This window comes from Garra rufa, chromosome 2 (assembly GCF_049309525.1).
Source record: "Garra rufa chromosome 2, GarRuf1.0, whole genome shotgun sequence".
In the NCBI taxonomy this organism is placed as follows: domain Eukaryota; kingdom Metazoa; phylum Chordata; class Actinopteri; order Cypriniformes; family Cyprinidae; genus Garra; species Garra rufa.
Genome location: NC_133362.1, coordinates 54253183 through 54268839, shown reverse-complemented (window position 1 = coordinate 54268839; position 15657 = coordinate 54253183). Strand labels below are relative to the sequence as shown.

General features: G+C 49.4%; 1 protein-coding gene and 12 non-coding genes across 13 annotated transcripts in view; 6 read left to right on the top strand and 7 right to left on the bottom strand.

Moving 5' to 3' along the window:
* LOC141325610 (uncharacterized) overlaps positions 1 to 15657 on the top strand; it is a 241861-nt gene that overhangs the window by 128428 nt on the left and 97776 nt on the right. The gene's annotated exons all lie outside the window — the stretch shown is intronic.
* trnae-cuc (transfer RNA glutamic acid (anticodon CUC)) lies at positions 104 to 175 on the top strand. The gene has a single exon. It is a non-coding gene; the product is annotated as a tRNA-Glu (tRNA).
* trnae-cuc (transfer RNA glutamic acid (anticodon CUC)) lies at positions 2033 to 2104 on the top strand. Its single transcript has one exon. It is a non-coding gene; the product is annotated as a tRNA-Glu (tRNA).
* On the bottom strand, positions 4234 to 4305 carry trnae-uuc (transfer RNA glutamic acid (anticodon UUC)). The gene has a single exon. It is a non-coding gene; the product is annotated as a tRNA-Glu (tRNA).
* Positions 5697 to 5768, top strand: trnae-cuc (transfer RNA glutamic acid (anticodon CUC)). Its single transcript has one exon. It is a non-coding gene; the product is annotated as a tRNA-Glu (tRNA).
* On the bottom strand, positions 5876 to 5959 carry trnay-gua (transfer RNA tyrosine (anticodon GUA)). Its single transcript is given in 2 exon segments — positions 5876 to 5911; positions 5923 to 5959. It is a non-coding gene; the product is annotated as a tRNA-Tyr (tRNA).
* Positions 7032 to 7103, bottom strand: trnae-uuc (transfer RNA glutamic acid (anticodon UUC)). The gene has a single exon. It is a non-coding gene; the product is annotated as a tRNA-Glu (tRNA).
* On the bottom strand, positions 7899 to 7970 carry trnae-uuc (transfer RNA glutamic acid (anticodon UUC)). The gene has a single exon. It is a non-coding gene; the product is annotated as a tRNA-Glu (tRNA).
* On the top strand, positions 9362 to 9433 carry trnae-cuc (transfer RNA glutamic acid (anticodon CUC)). Its single transcript has one exon. It is a non-coding gene; the product is annotated as a tRNA-Glu (tRNA).
* Positions 9541 to 9624, bottom strand: trnay-gua (transfer RNA tyrosine (anticodon GUA)). Its single transcript is given in 2 exon segments — positions 9541 to 9576; positions 9588 to 9624. It is a non-coding gene; the product is annotated as a tRNA-Tyr (tRNA).
* Positions 11564 to 11635, bottom strand: trnae-uuc (transfer RNA glutamic acid (anticodon UUC)). Its single transcript has one exon. It is a non-coding gene; the product is annotated as a tRNA-Glu (tRNA).
* On the top strand, positions 13026 to 13097 carry trnae-cuc (transfer RNA glutamic acid (anticodon CUC)). Its single transcript has one exon. It is a non-coding gene; the product is annotated as a tRNA-Glu (tRNA).
* Positions 15227 to 15298, bottom strand: trnae-uuc (transfer RNA glutamic acid (anticodon UUC)). The gene has a single exon. It is a non-coding gene; the product is annotated as a tRNA-Glu (tRNA).

Sequence of the window (15657 nt, the reverse complement as noted above, 5' to 3'; positions counted from 1 at the left end):
ACCTCGTGCTTGCGCCCGACTTGTTGGTTTTCGACGTGACAGAAGCCTGTATTGCTGTCAGCTTGTTCTCATGGTATTAGCAGGCCAGCGTTTGATATGCTCTTCCCTGGTGGTCTAGTGGTTAGGATTCGGCGCTCTCACCGCCGCGGCCCGGGTTCGATTCCCGGTCAGGGAATGTGCTTTTGCCTCCCCCCCCAACGGCAGACTGTGAAATCAAGCTCTGTTGGCCGCTTTCAGAAGGCCAAACCCCCCAAAAAAAGGTGGGCACGTGAAAAACGAACTCCTTTGAGCCGGAGTCGAACCAGCGACCTAAGGATTGCCGACGCCTCTACAGTCCTCCGCTCTACCAGCTGAGCTATCGAAGGCACGGGTCGGTGGGGTCACAACCTCGGCCTATTATGTTTCTGCAGCTCGACTACTGGCCAAAAAATGGCTTTCGATGCAGGAAGACGTGCGGCCCGTTTTGAAGAGGCAAGCAAAGAGGAGCCCGCTTTCCAATACCGGGAGTCGAACCCGGGCCGCCTGGGTGAAATCCAGGAATCCTGACTGGTAGCAAAAAGGAGCCCGCCATCCCTTACCGGGAGTCAATCCAAGGCCGCCTGGGTGAAAACCAGGAATCCTGACCGCTAGACCATATGGGAACTGGTCAGTGGAAGCCTTGTCCGTGTAAAAAAAAAAGATTTTAAACTGCATTACGCAAAAATTTGGATTTGGTGGCGATCACACCGAACGCGCTTTTGCAGTTGGAGGCGCTTCTTTTGAATGGTTTTCTGTTGGCAGTGAGCGTTCTGCGCGCTGTTTATGCGCCCCGGCGCCTCACGTTTGTGCAGGAGCGCTCTGAGCGCCTGAAGTTGAAAAAAAAAATCAACACTGAGCGGAAAAATGCCCAACGTCATTCGCGTTCTTTTCCATTGTCCAATCGAATGAATGGAGAGGCGGGTCTTCTGTTGTGGTGACGAAAGTTTACCGTTGCTTAAAAAGTCCAGAGACTGCAAGAAATGGAGGAGAAACCTTTGGTGTCTATCGTGGGTAACCCGGAGCTGTATTATTTATGTTTCTGCTAATATGACAGTTTACTTATCGGCAAAAACTAAGATTTTAGAGCACTCGCGTTATAATCCTTTGATTTGACTGACAGGACAGCTGTTTTTGTCGTTGCTTAAAACTAAAATAGGCGTTTGGTGTTTTTATTTAAACCTAAATAAGTTCATCTACCAGCTGAGCTATCGAAGGCACGGGTCTGTGGGGTCCCAACCTCGGCCTATTATGTTTCTGCAGCTCGACTGCTGGCCAAAAAATGGCTTTCGACACAGAAAGACGTGTGGCCCGTTTTGAAGAGGCAAGCAAAGAGGAGCCCGCCTTCCAATACCGGGAGTCGAACCCGGGCCGCCTGGGTGAAATCCAGGAATCCTGACTGGTAGCAAAAAGGAGCCCGCCATCCCTTACCGGGAGTCAATCCAAGGCCGCCTGGGTGAAAACCAGGAATCCTGACCGCTAGACCATATGGGAACTGGTCGGTCGAAGCCTTGTCCGGGTAAAAATTTTTTTCCAAAAATACTCACGCCACGCATTCGAAAAAACAAGCGTGGTCTTGCATTGTAACCGTTATCTCAAGGAAAAACACCCTATTGCCGATCTGTCAAGGTTCAGAATAGAAAAAAGCATGAGATTAACGATGAAACTGAGACACGCTTTTAACCGGGTAAATTGCTGATTATTGGCTAGTTCGGATTTCATTTCGTGTCCAACTTTTCCTCAAAGCCCGGGTGGCACGTAGGAATAGGGCAACAATTCGGCAAGCCCGTGACATCAAAACCATACTGCATTACGCAAAAAGCAGAGAGCGAGACAGCCAGGAGTCGGACCTAGCGTCTTCTGATCCGTAGACAGACGCGTTATCCATTGCGCCACTGGCCCACCGTCTGGGGGACCTCGTGCTTGCGCCCGACTTGTTGGTTTTCGACGTGACAGAAGCCTGTATTGCTGTCAGCTTGTTCTCATGGTATTAGCAGGCCAGCGTTTGATATGCTCTTCCCTGGTGGTCTAGTGGTTAGGATTCGGCGCTCTCACCGCCGCGGCCCGGGTTCGATTCCCGGTCAGGGAATGTGCTTTTGCCTCCCCCCCCAACGGCAGACTGTGAAATCAAGCTCTGTTGGCCGCTTTCAGAAGGCCAAACCCCCCAAAAAAAGGTGGGCACGTGAAAAACGAACTCCTTTGAGCCGGAGTCGAACCAGCGACCTAAGGATTGCCGACGCCTCTACAGTCCTCCGCTCTACCAGCTGAGCTATCGAAGGCACGGGTCGGTGGGGTCACAACCTCGGCCTATTATGTTTCTGCAGCTCGACTACTGGCCAAAAAATGGCTTTCGATGCAGGAAGACGTGCGGCCCGTTTTGAAGAGGCAAGCAAAGAGGAGCCCGCTTTCCAATACCGGGAGTCGAACCCGGGCCGCCTGGGTGAAATCCAGGAATCCTGACTGGTAGCAAAAAGGAGCCCGCCATCCCTTACCGGGAGTCAATCCAAGGCCGCCTGGGTGAAAACCAGGAATCCTGACCGCTAGACCATATGGGAACTGGTCAGTGGAAGCCTTGTCCGTGTAAAAAAAAAAGATTTTAAACTGCATTACGCAAAAATTTGGATTTGGCGGCGATCACACCGAACGCGCTTTTGCAGTTGGAGGCGCTTCTTTTGAATGGTTTTCTGTTGGCAGTGAGCGTTCTGCGCGCTGTTTATGCGCCCCGGCGCCTCACGTTTGTGCAGGAGCGCTCTGAGCGCCTGAAGTTGAAAAAAAAAATCAACACTGAGCGGAAAAATGCCCAACGTCATTCGCGTTCTTTTCCATTGTCCAATCGAATGAATGGAGAGGCGGGTCTTCTGTTGTGGTGACGAAAGTTTACCGTTGCTTAAAAAGTCCAGAGACTGCAAGAAATGGAGGAGAAACCTTTGGTGTCTATCGTGGGTAACCCGGAGCTGTATTATTTATGTTTCTGCTAATATGACAGTTTACTTATCGGCAAAAACTAAGATTTTAGAGCACTCGCGTTATAATCCTTTGATTTGACTGACAGGACAGCTGTTTTTGTCGTTGCTTAAAACTAAAATAGGCGTTTGGTGTTTTTATTTAAACCTAAATAAGTTCGTCTACCAGCTGAGCTATCGAAGGCACGGGTCTGTGGGGTCCCAACCTCGGCCTATTATGTTTCTGCAGCTCGACTGCTGGCCAAAAAATGGCTTTCGACACAGAAAGACGTGTGGCCCGTTTTGAAGAGGCAAGCAAAGAGGAGCCCGCCTTCCAATACCGGGAGTCGAACCCTGGCCGCCTGGGTGAAAACCAGGAATCCTGACTGGTAGCAAAAAGGAGCCCGCCTTCCCATACCGGGAGTCGAACCCGGGCCGCCTGGGTGAAAACCAAGAAGCCTGACCGCTAGACCATATGCAAACTGGTCAGTGGAAGCCTTGTCCGTGTAAAAAAAAAAGATTTTAAACTGCATTATGCAAAAATTTGGATTAGGTGGCGATCACACCGAACGCGTTTTTGCAGTTGGAGGTGCCTTTTTGAATGGTTTTCTGTTGGCAGTGAGCGTTCTGCGCGCTGTTTATGCGCCCCGGCGCCTCACGTTTGTGCAGGAGCGCTCTGAGCGCCTGAAGTTGAAAAAAAAAATCAACACTGAGCGGAAAAATGCCCAACGTCATTCGCGTTCTTTTCCATTGTCCAATCGAATGAATGGAGAGGCGGGTCTTCTGTTGTGGTGACGAAAGTTTACCGTTGCTTAAAAAGTCCAGAGACTGCAAGAAATGGAGGAGAAACCTTTGGTGTCTATCGTGGGTAACCCGGAGCTGTATTATTTATGTTTCTGCTAATATGACAGTATACTAAACGGCAAAAACTAAGATTTTAGAGCACTCGCGTTATAATCCTTTGATTTGACTGACAGGACAGCTGTTTTTGTCGTTGCTTAAAACTAAAATAGGCGTTTGGTGTTTTTATTTAAACCTAAATAAGTTCGTCTACCAGCTGAGCTATCGAAGGCACGGGTCTGTGGGGTCCCAACCTCGGCCTATTATGTTTCTGCAGCTCGACTGCTGGCCAAAAAATGGCTTTCGACGCAAAAAGACGTGTGGCCCGTTTTGAAGAGGCAAGCAAAGAGGAGCCCGCCTTCCAATACCGGGAGTCGAACCCTGGCCGCCTGGGTGAAAACCAGGAATCCTGACTGGTAGCAAAAAGGAGCCCGCCTTCCCATACCGGGAGTCGAACCCGGGCCGCCTGGGTGAAAACCAGGAATCCTGACCGCTAGACCATATGGGAACTGGTCGGTGGAAGCCTTGTCCGTGTAAAAAAAAAAGATTTTAAACTGCATTATGCAAAAATTTGGATTAGGTGGCGATCACACCGAACGCGTTTTTGCAGTTGGAGGTGCCTTTTTGAATGGTTTTCTGTTGGCAGTGAGCGTTCTGCGCGCTGTTTATGCGCCCCGGCGCCTCACGTTTGTGCAGGAGCGCTCTGAGCGCCTGAAGTTGAAAAAAAAAATCAACACTGAGCGGAAAAATGCCCAACGTCATTCGCGTTCTTTTCCATTGTCCAATCGAATGAATGGAGAGGCGGGTCTTCTGTTGTGGTGACGAAAGTTTACCGTTGCTTAAAAAGTCCAGAGACTGCAAGAAATGGAGGAGAAACCTTTGGTGTCTATCGTGGGTAACCCGGAGCTGTATTATTTATGTTTCTGCTAATATGACAGTATACTAAATGGCAAAAACTACGATTTTAGAGCACTCGCGTTATAATCCTTTGATTTGACTGACAGGACAGCTGTTTTTGTCGTTGCTTAAAACTAAAATAGGCGTTTGGTGTTTTTATTTAAACCTAAATAAGTTCGTCTACCAGCTGAGCTATCGAAGGCACGGGTCTGTGGGGTCCCAACCTCGGCCTATTATGTTTCTGCAGCTCGACTGCTGGCCAAAAAATGGCTTTCGACGCAAAAAGACGTGTGGCCCGTTTTGAAGAGGCAAGCAAAGAGGAGCCCGCCTTCCAATACCGGGAGTCGAACCCTGGCCGCCTGGGTGAAAACCAGGAATCCTGACTGGTAGCAAAAAGGAGCCCGCCTTCCCATACCGGGAGTCGAACCCGGGCCGTCTGGGTGAAAACCAGGAATCCTGACCGCTAGACCTTATAGGAACTGGTCAGTGGAAGCCTTGTCCGGGTAAAAAATTTTTTTCCAAAAATACTCACGCCACGCATTCGAAAAAACAAGCGTGGTCTTGCATTGTAACCGTTATCTCAAGGAAAAACACCCTATTGCCGATCTGTCAAGGTTCAGAATAGAAAAAAGCATGAGATTAACGATGAAACTGAGACACGCTTTTAACCGGGTAAATTGCTGATTATTGGCTAGTTCGGATTTCATTTCGTGTCCAACTTTTCCTCAAAGCCCGGGTGGCACGTAGGAATAGGGCAACAATTCGGCAAGCCCGTGACATCAAAACCATACTGCATTACGCAAAAAGCAGAGAGCGAGCCAGACAGGAGTCGGACCTAGAGTCTTCTGATCCGTAGTCGGACGCGTTATCCATTGCGCCACTGGCCCACCGTCTGGGGGACCTCGTGCTTGCACCCGACTTGTTGGTTTTCGACGTGACAGAAGCCTGTATTGCTGTCTGCTTATTCTCATGGTATTAGCAGGCCAGCTTTTGATATGCTCTTCCCTGGTGGTCTAGTGGTTAGGATTCGGCGCTCTCACCGCCGCGGCCCGGGTTCGATTCCCGGTCAGGGAATGTGCTTTTGCCTCCCCCCCCAATGGCAGACTGTGAAATCAAGCTCTGTTGGCCGCTTTCAGAAGGCCAAACCCCCTCAAAAAAAGGTGGGCACGTGAAAAACGAACTCCTTCGAGCCGGACTCGAACCAGCGACCTAAGGATTGCCGACGCCTCTACAGTCCTCCGCTCTACCAGCTGAGCTATCGAAGGCACGGGTCGGTGGGGTCACAACCTCGGCCTATTATGTTTCTGCAGCTCGACTACTGGCCAAAAAATGGCTTTCGATGCAGGAAGACGTGCGGCCCGTTTTGAAGAGGCAAGCAAAGAGGAGCCCGCTTTCCAATACCGGGAGTCGAACCCGGGCCGCCTGGGTGAAATCCAGGAATCCTGACTGGTAGCAAAAAGGAGCCCGCCATCCCTTACCGGGAGTCAATCCAAGGCCGCCTGGGTGAAAACCAGGAATCCTGACCGCTAGACCATATGGGAACTGGTCAGTGGAAGCCTTGTCCGTGTAAAAAAAAAAGATTTTAAACTGCATTACGCAAAAATTTGGATTTGGCGGCGATCACACCGAACGCGCTTTTGCAGTTGGAGGCGCTTCTTTTGAATGGTTTTCTGTTGGCAGTGAGCGTTCTGCGCGCTGTTTATGCGCCCCGGCGCCTCACGTTTGTGCAGGAGCGCTCTGAGCGCCTGAAGTTGAAAAAAAAAATCAACACTGAGCGGAAAAATGCCCAACGTCATTCGCGTTCTTTTCCATTGTCCAATCGAATGAATGGAGAGGCGGGTCTTCTGTTGTGGTGACGAAAGTTTACCGTTGCTTAAAAAGTCCAGAGACTGCAAGAAATGGAGGAGAAACCTTTGGTGTCTATCGTGGGTAACCCGGAGCTGTATTATTTATGTTTCTGCTAATATGACAGTATACTAAACGGCAAAAACTAAGATTTTAGAGCACTCGCGTTATAATCCTTTGATTTGACTGACAGGACAGCTGTTTTTGTCGTTGCTTAAAACTAAAATAGGCGTTTGGTGTTTTTATTTAAACCTAAATAAGTTCGTCTACCAGCTGAGCTATCGAAGGCACGGGTCTGTGGGGTCCCAACCTCGGCCTATTATGTTTCTGCAGCTCGACTGCTGGCCAAAAAATGGCTTTCGACGCAAAAAGACGTGTGGCCCGTTTTGAAGAGGCAAGCAAAGAGGAGCCCGCCTTCCAATACCGGGAGTCGAACCCTGGCCGCCTGGGTGAAAACCAGGAATCCTGACTGGTAGCAAAAAGGAGCCCGCCTTCCCATACCGGGAGTCGAACCCGGGCCGCCTGGGTGAAAACCAGGAATCCTGACCGCTAGACCATATGGGAACTGGTCGGTGGAAGCCTTGTCCGTGTAAAAAAAAAAGATTTTAAACTGCATTATGCAAAAATTTGGATTAGGTGGCGATCACACCGAACGCGTTTTTGCAGTTGGAGGTGCCTTTTTGAATGGTTTTCTGTTGGCAGTGAGCGTTCTGCGCGCTGTTTATGCGCCCCGGCGCCTCACGTTTGTGCAGGAGCGCTCTGAGCGCCTGAAGTTGAAAAAAAAAATCAACACTGAGCGGAAAAATGCCCAACGTCATTCGCGTTCTTTTCCATTGTCCAATCGAATGAATGGAGAGGCGGGTCTTCTGTTGTGGTGACGAAAGTTTACCGTTGCTTAAAAAGTCCAGAGACTGCAAGAAATGGAGGAGAAACCTTTGGTGTCTATCGTGGGTAACCCGGAGCTGTATTATTTATGTTTCTGCTAATATGACAGTATACTAAATGGCAAAAACTACGATTTTAGAGCACTCGCGTTATAATCCTTTGATTTGACTGACAGGACAGCTGTTTTTGTCGTTGCTTAAAACTAAAATAGGCGTTTGGTGTTTTTATTTAAACCTAAATAAGTTCGTCTACCAGCTGAGCTATCGAAGGCACGGGTCTGTGGGGTCCCAACCTCGGCCTATTATGTTTCTGCAGCTCGACTGCTGGCCAAAAAATGGCTTTCGACGCAAAAAGACGTGTGGCCCGTTTTGAAGAGGCAAGCAAAGAGGAGCCCGCCTTCCAATACCGGGAGTCGAACCCTGGCCGCCTGGGTGAAAACCAGGAATCCTGACTGGTAGCAAAAAGGAGCCCGCCTTCCCATACCGGGAGTCTAACCCGGGCCGCCTGGGTGAAAACCAGGAATCCTGACCGCTAGACCATATGGGAACTGGTCGGTGGAAGCCTTGTCCGTGTAAAAAAAAAAGATTTTAAACTGCATTATGCAAAAATTTGGATTAGGTGGCGATCACACCGAACGCGTTTTTGCAGTTGGAGGTGCCTTTTTGAATGGTTTTCTGTTGGCAGTGAGCGTTCTGCGCGCTGTTTATGCGCCCCGGCGCCTCACGTTTGTGCAGGAGCGCTCTGAACGCCTGAAGTTGAAAAAAAAAATCAACACTGAGCGGAAAAATGCCCAACGTCATTCGCGTTCTTTTCCATTGTCCAATCGAATGAATGGAGAGGCGGGTCTTCTGTTGTGGTGACGAAAGTTTACCGTTGCTTAAAAAGTCCAGAGACTGCAAGAAATGGAGGAGAAACCTTTGGTGTCTATCGTGGGTAACCCGGAGCTGTATTATTTATGTTTCTGCTAATATGACAGTATACTAAATGGCAAAAACTACGATTTTAGAGCACTCGCGTTATAATCCTTTGATTTGACTGACAGGACAGCTGTTTTTGTCGTTGCTTAAAACTAAAATAGGCGTTTGGTGTTTTTATTTAAACCTAAATAAGTTCGTCTACCAGCTGAGCTATCGAAGGCACGGGTCTGTGGGGTCCCAACCTCGGCCTATTATGTTTCTGCAGCTCGACTGCTGGCCAAAAAATGGCTTTCGACGCAAAAAGACGTGTGGCCCGTTTTGAAGAGGCAAGCAAAGAGGAGCCCGCCTTCCAATACCGGGAGTCGAACCCTGGCCGCCTGGGTGAAAACCAGGAATCCTGACTGGTAGCAAAAAGGAGCCCGCCTTCCCATACCGGGAGTCGAACCCGGGCCGTCTGGGTGAAAACCAGGAATCCTGACCGCTAGACCTTATAGGAACTGGTCAGTGGAAGCCTTGTCCGGGTAAAAATTTTTTTTCCAAAAATACTCACGCCACGCATTCGAAAAAACAAGCGTGGTCTTGCATTGTAACCGTTATCTCAAGGAAAAACACCCTATTGCCGATCTGTCAAGGTTCAGAATAGAAAAAAGCATGAGATTAACGATGAAACTGAGACACGCTTTTAACCGGGTAAATTGCTGATTATTGGCTAGTTCGGATTTCATTTCGTGTCCAACTTTTCCTCAAAGCCCGGGTGGCACGTAGGAATAGGGCAACAATTCGGCAAGCCCGTGACATCAAAACCATACTGCATTACGCAAAAAGCAGAGAGCGAGCCAGACAGGAGTCGGACCTAGAGTCTTCTGATCCGTAGTCGGACGCGTTATCCATTGCGCCACTGGCCCACCGTCTGGGGGACCTCGTGCTTGCACCCGACTTGTTGGTTTTCGACGTGACAGAAGCCTGTATTGCTGTCTGCTTATTCTCATGGTATTAGCAGGCCAGCTTTTGATATGCTCTTCCCTGGTGGTCTAGTGGTTAGGATTCGGCGCTCTCACCGCCGCGGCCCGGGTTCGATTCCCGGTCAGGGAATGTGCTTTTGCCTCCCCCCCCAATGGCAGACTGTGAAATCAAGCTCTGTTGGCCGCTTTCAGAAGGCCAAACCCCCTCAAAAAAAGGTGGGCACGTGAAAAACAAACTCCTTCGAGCCGGACTCGAACCAGCGACCTAAGGATTGCCGACGCCTCTACAGTCCTCCGCTCTACCAGCTGAGCTATCGAAGGCACGGGTCGGTGGGGTCACAACCTCGGCCTATTATGTTTCTGCAGCTCGACTACTGGCCAAAAAATGGCATTCGATGCAGGAAGACGTGCGGCCCGTTTTGAAGAGGCAAGCAAAGAGGAGCCCGCCTTCCAATACCGGGAGTCGAACCCGGGCCGCCTGGGTGAAATCCAGGAATCCTGACTGGTAGCAAAAAGGAGCCCGCCATCCCTTACCGGGAGTCAATCCAAGGCCGCCTGGGTGAAAACCAGGAATCCTGACCGCTAGACCATATGGGAACTGGTCAGTGGAAGCCTTGTCCGTGTAAAAAAAAAAGATTTTAAACTGCATTACGCAAAAATTTGGATTTGGCGGCGATCACACCGAACGCGCTTTTGCAGTTGGAGGCGCTTCTTTTGAATGGTTTTCTGTTGGCAGTGAGCGTTCTGCGCGCTGTTTATGCGCCCCGGCGCCTCACGTTTGTGCAGGAGCGCTCTGAGCGCCTGAAGTTGAAAAAAAAAATCAACACTGAGCGGAAAAATGCCCAACGTCATTCGCGTTCTTTTCCATTGTCCAATCGAATGAATGGAGAGGCGGGTCTTCTGTTGTGGTGACGAAAGTTTACCGTTGCTTAAAAAGTCCAGAGACTGCAAGAAATGGAGGAGAAACCTTTGGTGTCTATCGTGGGTAACCCGGAGCTGTATTATTTATGTTTCTGCTAATATGACAGTTTACTTATCGGCAAAAACTAAGATTTTAGAGCACTCGCGTTATAATCCTTTGATTTGACTGACAGGACAGCTGTTTTTGTCGTTGCTTAAAACTAAAATAGGCGTTTGGTGTTTTTATTTAAACCTAAATAAGTTCGTCTACCAGCTGAGCTATCGAAGGCACGGGTCTGTGGGGTCCCAACCTCGGCCTATTATGTTTCTGCAGCTCGACTGCTGGCCAAAAAATGGCTTTCGACACAGAAAGACGTGTGGCCCGTTTTGAAGAGGCAAGCAAAGAGGAGCCCGCCTTCCAATACCGGGAGTCGAACCCTGGCCGCCTGGGTGAAAACCAGGAATCCTGACTGGTAGCAAAAAGGAGCCCGCCTTCCCATACCGGGAGTCGAACCCGGGCCGCCTGGGTGAAAACCAAGAAGCCTGACCGCTAGACCATATGCAAACTGGTCAGTGGAAGCCTTGTCCGTGTAAAAAAAAAAGATTTTAAACTGCATTATGCAAAAATTTGGATTAGGTGGCGATCACACCGAACGCGTTTTTGCAGTTGGAGGTGCCTTTTTGAATGGTTTTCTGTTGGCAGTGAGCGTTCTGCGCGCTGTTTATGCGCCCCGGCGCCTCACGTTTGTGCAGGAGCGCTCTGAGCGCCTGAAGTTGAAAAAAAAAATCAACACTGAGCGGAAAAATGCCCAACGTCATTCGCGTTCTTTTCCATTGTCCAATCGAATGAATGGAGAGGCGGGTCTTCTGTTGTGGTGACGAAAGTTTACCGTTGCTTAAAAAGTCCAGAGACTGCAAGAAATGGAGGAGAAACCTTTGGTGTCTATCGTGGGTAACCCGGAGCTGTATTATTTATGTTTCTGCTAATATGACAGTATACTAAACGGCAAAAACTAAGATTTTAGAGCACTCGCGTTATAATCCTTTGATTTGACTGACAGGACAGCTGTTTTTGTCGTTGCTTAAAACTAAAATAGGCGTTTGGTGTTTTTATTTAAACCTAAATAAGTTCGTCTACCAGCTGAGCTATCGAAGGCACGGGTCTGTGGGGTCCCAACCTCGGCCTATTATGTTTCTGCAGCTCGACTGCTGGCCAAAAAATGGCTTTCGACGCAAAAAGACGTGTGGCCCGTTTTGAAGAGGCAAGCAAAGAGGAGCCCGCCTTCCAATACCGGGAGTCGAACCCTGGCCGCCTGGGTGAAAACCAGGAATCCTGACTGGTAGCAAAAAGGAGCCCGCCTTCCCATACCGGGAGTCGAACCCGGGCCGCCTGGGTGAAAACCAGGAATCCTGACCGCTAGACCATATGGGAACTGGTCGGTGGAAGCCTTGTCCGTGTAAAAAAAAAAGATTTTAAACTGCATTATGCAAAAATTTGGATTAGGTGGCGATCACACCGAACGCGTTTTTGCAGTTGGAGGTGCCTTTTTGAATGGTTTTCTGTTGGCAGTGAGCGTTCTGCGCGCTGTTTATGCGCCCCGGCGCCTCACGTTTGTGCAGGAGCGCTCTGAGCGCCTGAAGTTGAAAAAAAAAATCAACACTGAGCGGAAAAATGCCCAACGTCATTCGCGTTCTTTTCCATTGTCCAATCGAATGAATGGAGAGGCGGGTCTTCTGTTGTGGTGACGAAAGTTTACCGTTGCTTAAAAAGTCCAGAGACTGCAAGAAATGGAGGAGAAACCTTTGGTGTCTATCGTGGGTAACCCGGAGCTGTATTATTTATGTTTCTGCTAATATGACAGTATACTAAATGGCAAAAACTACGATTTTAGAGCACTCGCGTTATAATCCTTTGATTTGACTGACAGGACAGCTGTTTTTGTCGTTGCTTAAAACTAAAATAGGCGTTTGGTGTTTTTATTTAAACCTAAATAAGTTCGTCTACCAGCTGAGCTATCGAAGGCACGGGTCTGTGGGGTCCCAACCTCGGCCTATTATGTTTCTGCAGCTCGACTGCTGGCCAAAAAATGGCTTTCGATGCAGGAAGACGTGCGGCCCGTTTTGAAGAGGCAAGCAAAGAGGAGCCCGCTTTCCAATACCGGGAGTCGAACCCGGGCCGCCTGGGTGAAATCCAGGAATCCTGACTGGTAGCAAAAAGGAGCCCGCCATCCCTTACCGGGAGTCAATCCAAGGCCGCCTGGGTGAAAACCAGGAATCCTGACCGCTAGACCATATGGGAACTGGTCGGTGGAAGCCTTGTCCGGGTAAAATTTTTTTTCCAAAAATACTCACGCCACGCATTCGAAAAAACAAGCGTGGTCTTGCATTGTAACCGTTATCTCAAGGAAAAACACCCTATTGCCGATCTGTCAAGGTTCAGAATAGAAAAAAGCATGAGATTAACGATGAAACTGAGACACGCTTTTAACCGGGTAAATTGCTGATTATTGGCTAGTTCGGATTTCATTTCGTGTCCAACTTTTCCTCAAAGCCCGGGTGGCACGTAGGAATAGGGCAACAATTCGGCAAGCCCGTGACATCAAAACCATACTGCATTACGCAAAAAGCAGAGAGCGAGACAGCCAGGAGTCGGACCTAGCGTCTTCTGATCCGTAGACAGACGCGTTATCCATTGCGCCACTGGCCCACCGTCTGGGGGACCTCGTGCTTGCGCCCGACTTGTTGGTTTTCGACGTGACAGAAGCCTGTATTGCTGTCAGCTTGTTCTCATGGTATTAGCAGGCCAGCGTTTGATATGCTCTTCCCTGGTGGTCTAGTGGTTAGGATTCGGCGCTCTCACCGCCGCGGCCCGGGTTCGATTCCCGGTCAGGGAATGTGCTTTTGCCTCCCCCCCCAACGGCAGACTGTGAAATCAAGCTCTGTTGGCCGCTTTCAGAAGGCCAAACCCCCCAAAAAAAGGTGGGCACGTGAAAAACGAACTCCTTTGAGCCGGAGTCGAACCAGCGACCTAAGGATTGCCGACGCCTCTACAGTCCTCCGCTCTACCAGCTGAGCTATCGAAGGCACGGGTCGGTGGGGTCACAACCTCGGCCTATTATGTTTCTGCAGCTCGACTACTGGCCAAAAAATGGCTTTCGATGCAGGAAGACGTGCGGCCCGTTTTGAAGAGGCAAGCAAAGAGGAGCCCGCTTTCCAATACCGGGAGTCGAACCCGGGCCGCCTGGGTGAAATCCAGGAATCCTGACTGGTAGCAAAAAGGAGCCCGCCATCCCTTACCGGGAGTCAATCCAAGGCCGCCTGGGTGAAAACCAGGAATCCTGACCGCTAGACCATATGGGAACTGGTCAGTGGAAGCCTTGTCCGTGTAAAAAAAAAAGATTTTAAACTGCATTACGCAAAAATTTGGATTTGGCGGCGATCACACCGAACGCGCTTTTGCAGTTGGAGGCGCTTCTTTTGAATGGTTTTCTGTTGGCAGTGAGCGTTCTGCGCGCTGTTTATGCGCCCCGGCGCCTCACGTTTGTGCAGGAGCGCTCTGAGCGCCTGAAGTTGAAAAAAAAAATCAACACTGAGCGGAAAAATGCCCAACGTCATTCGCGTTCTTTTCCATTGTCCAATCGAATGAATGGAGAGGCGGGTCTTCTGTTGTGGTGACGAAAGTTTACCGTTGCTTAAAAAGTCCAGAGACTGCAAGAAATGGAGGAGAAACCTTTGGTGTCTATCGTGGGTAACCCGGAGCTGTATTATTTATGTTTCTGCTAATATGACAGTTTACTTATCGGCAAAAACTAAGATTTTAGAGCACTCGCGTTATAATCCTTTGATTTGACTGACAGGACAGCTGTTTTTGTCGTTGCTTAAAACTAAAATAGGCGTTTGGTGTTTTTATTTAAACCTAAATAAGTTCGTCTACCAGCTGAGCTATCGAAGGCACGGGTCTGTGGGGTCCCAACCTCGGCCTATTATGTTTCTGCAGCTCGACTGCTGGCCAAAAAATGGCTTTCGACACAGAAAGACGTGTGGCCCGTTTTGAAGAGGCAAGCAAAGAGGAGCCCGCCTTCCAATACCGGGAGTCGAACCCTGGCCGCCTGGGTGAAAACCAGGAATCCTGACTGGTAGCAAAAAGGAGCCCGCCTTCCCATACCGGGAGTCGAACCCGGGCCGCCTGGGTGAAAACCAAGAAGCCTGACCGCTAGACCATATGCAAACTGGTCAGTGGAAGCCTTGTCCGTGTAAAAAAAAAAGATTTTAAACTGCATTATGCAAAAATTTGGATTAGGTGGCGATCACACCGAACGCGTTTTTGCAGTTGGAGGTGCCTTTTTGAATGGTTTTCTGTTGGCAGTGAGCGTTCTGCGCGCTGTTTATGCGCCCCGGCGCCTCACGTTTGTGCAGGAGCGCTCTGAGCGCCTGAAGTTGAAAAAAAAAATCAACACTGAGCGGAAAAATGCCCAACGTCATTCGCGTTCTTTTCCATTGTCCAATCGAATGAATGGAGAGGCGGGTCTTCTGTTGTGGTGACGAAAGTTTACCGTTGCTTAAAAAGTCCAGAGACTGCAAGAAATGGAGGAGAAACCTTTGGTGTCTATCGTGGGTAACCCGGAGCTGTATTATTTATGTTTCTGCTAATATGACAGTATACTAAACGGCAAAAACTAAGATTTTAGAGCACTCGCGTTATAATCCTTTGATTTGACTGACAGGACAGCTGTTTTTGTCGTTGCTTAAAACTAAAATAGGCGTTTGGTGTTTTTATTTAAACCTAAATAAGTTCGTCTACCAGCTGAGCTATCGAAGGCACGGGTCTGTGGGGTCCCAACCTCGGCCTATTATGTTTCTGCAGCTCGACTGCTGGCCAAAAAATGGCTTTCGACGCAAAAAGACGTGTGGCCCGTTTTGAAGAGGCAAGCAAAGAGGAGCCCGCCTTCCAATACCGGGAGTCGAACCCTGGCCGCCTGGGTGAAAACCAGGAATCCTGACTGGTAGCAAAAAGGAGCCCGCCTTCCCATACCGGGAGTCGAACCCGGGCCGCCTGGGTGAAAACCAGGAATCCTGACCGCTAGACCATATGTGAACTGGTCGGTGGAAGCCTTGTCCGTATAAAAAAAAAAGATTTTAAACTGCATTATGCAAAAATTTGGATTAGGTGGCGATCACACCGAACGCGTTTTTGCAGTTGGAGGTGCCTTTTTGAATGGTTTTCTGTTGGCAGTGAGCGTTCTGCGCGCTGTTTATGCGCCCCGGCGCCTCACGTTTGTGCAGGAGCGCTCTGAGCGCCTGAAGTTGAAAAAAAAAATCAACACTGAGCGGAAAAATGCCCAACGTCATTCGCGTTCTTTTCCATTGTCCAATCGAATGAATGGAGAGGCGGGTCTTCTGTTGTGGTGACGAAAGTTTACCGTTGCTTAAAAAGTCCAGAGACTGCAAGAAATG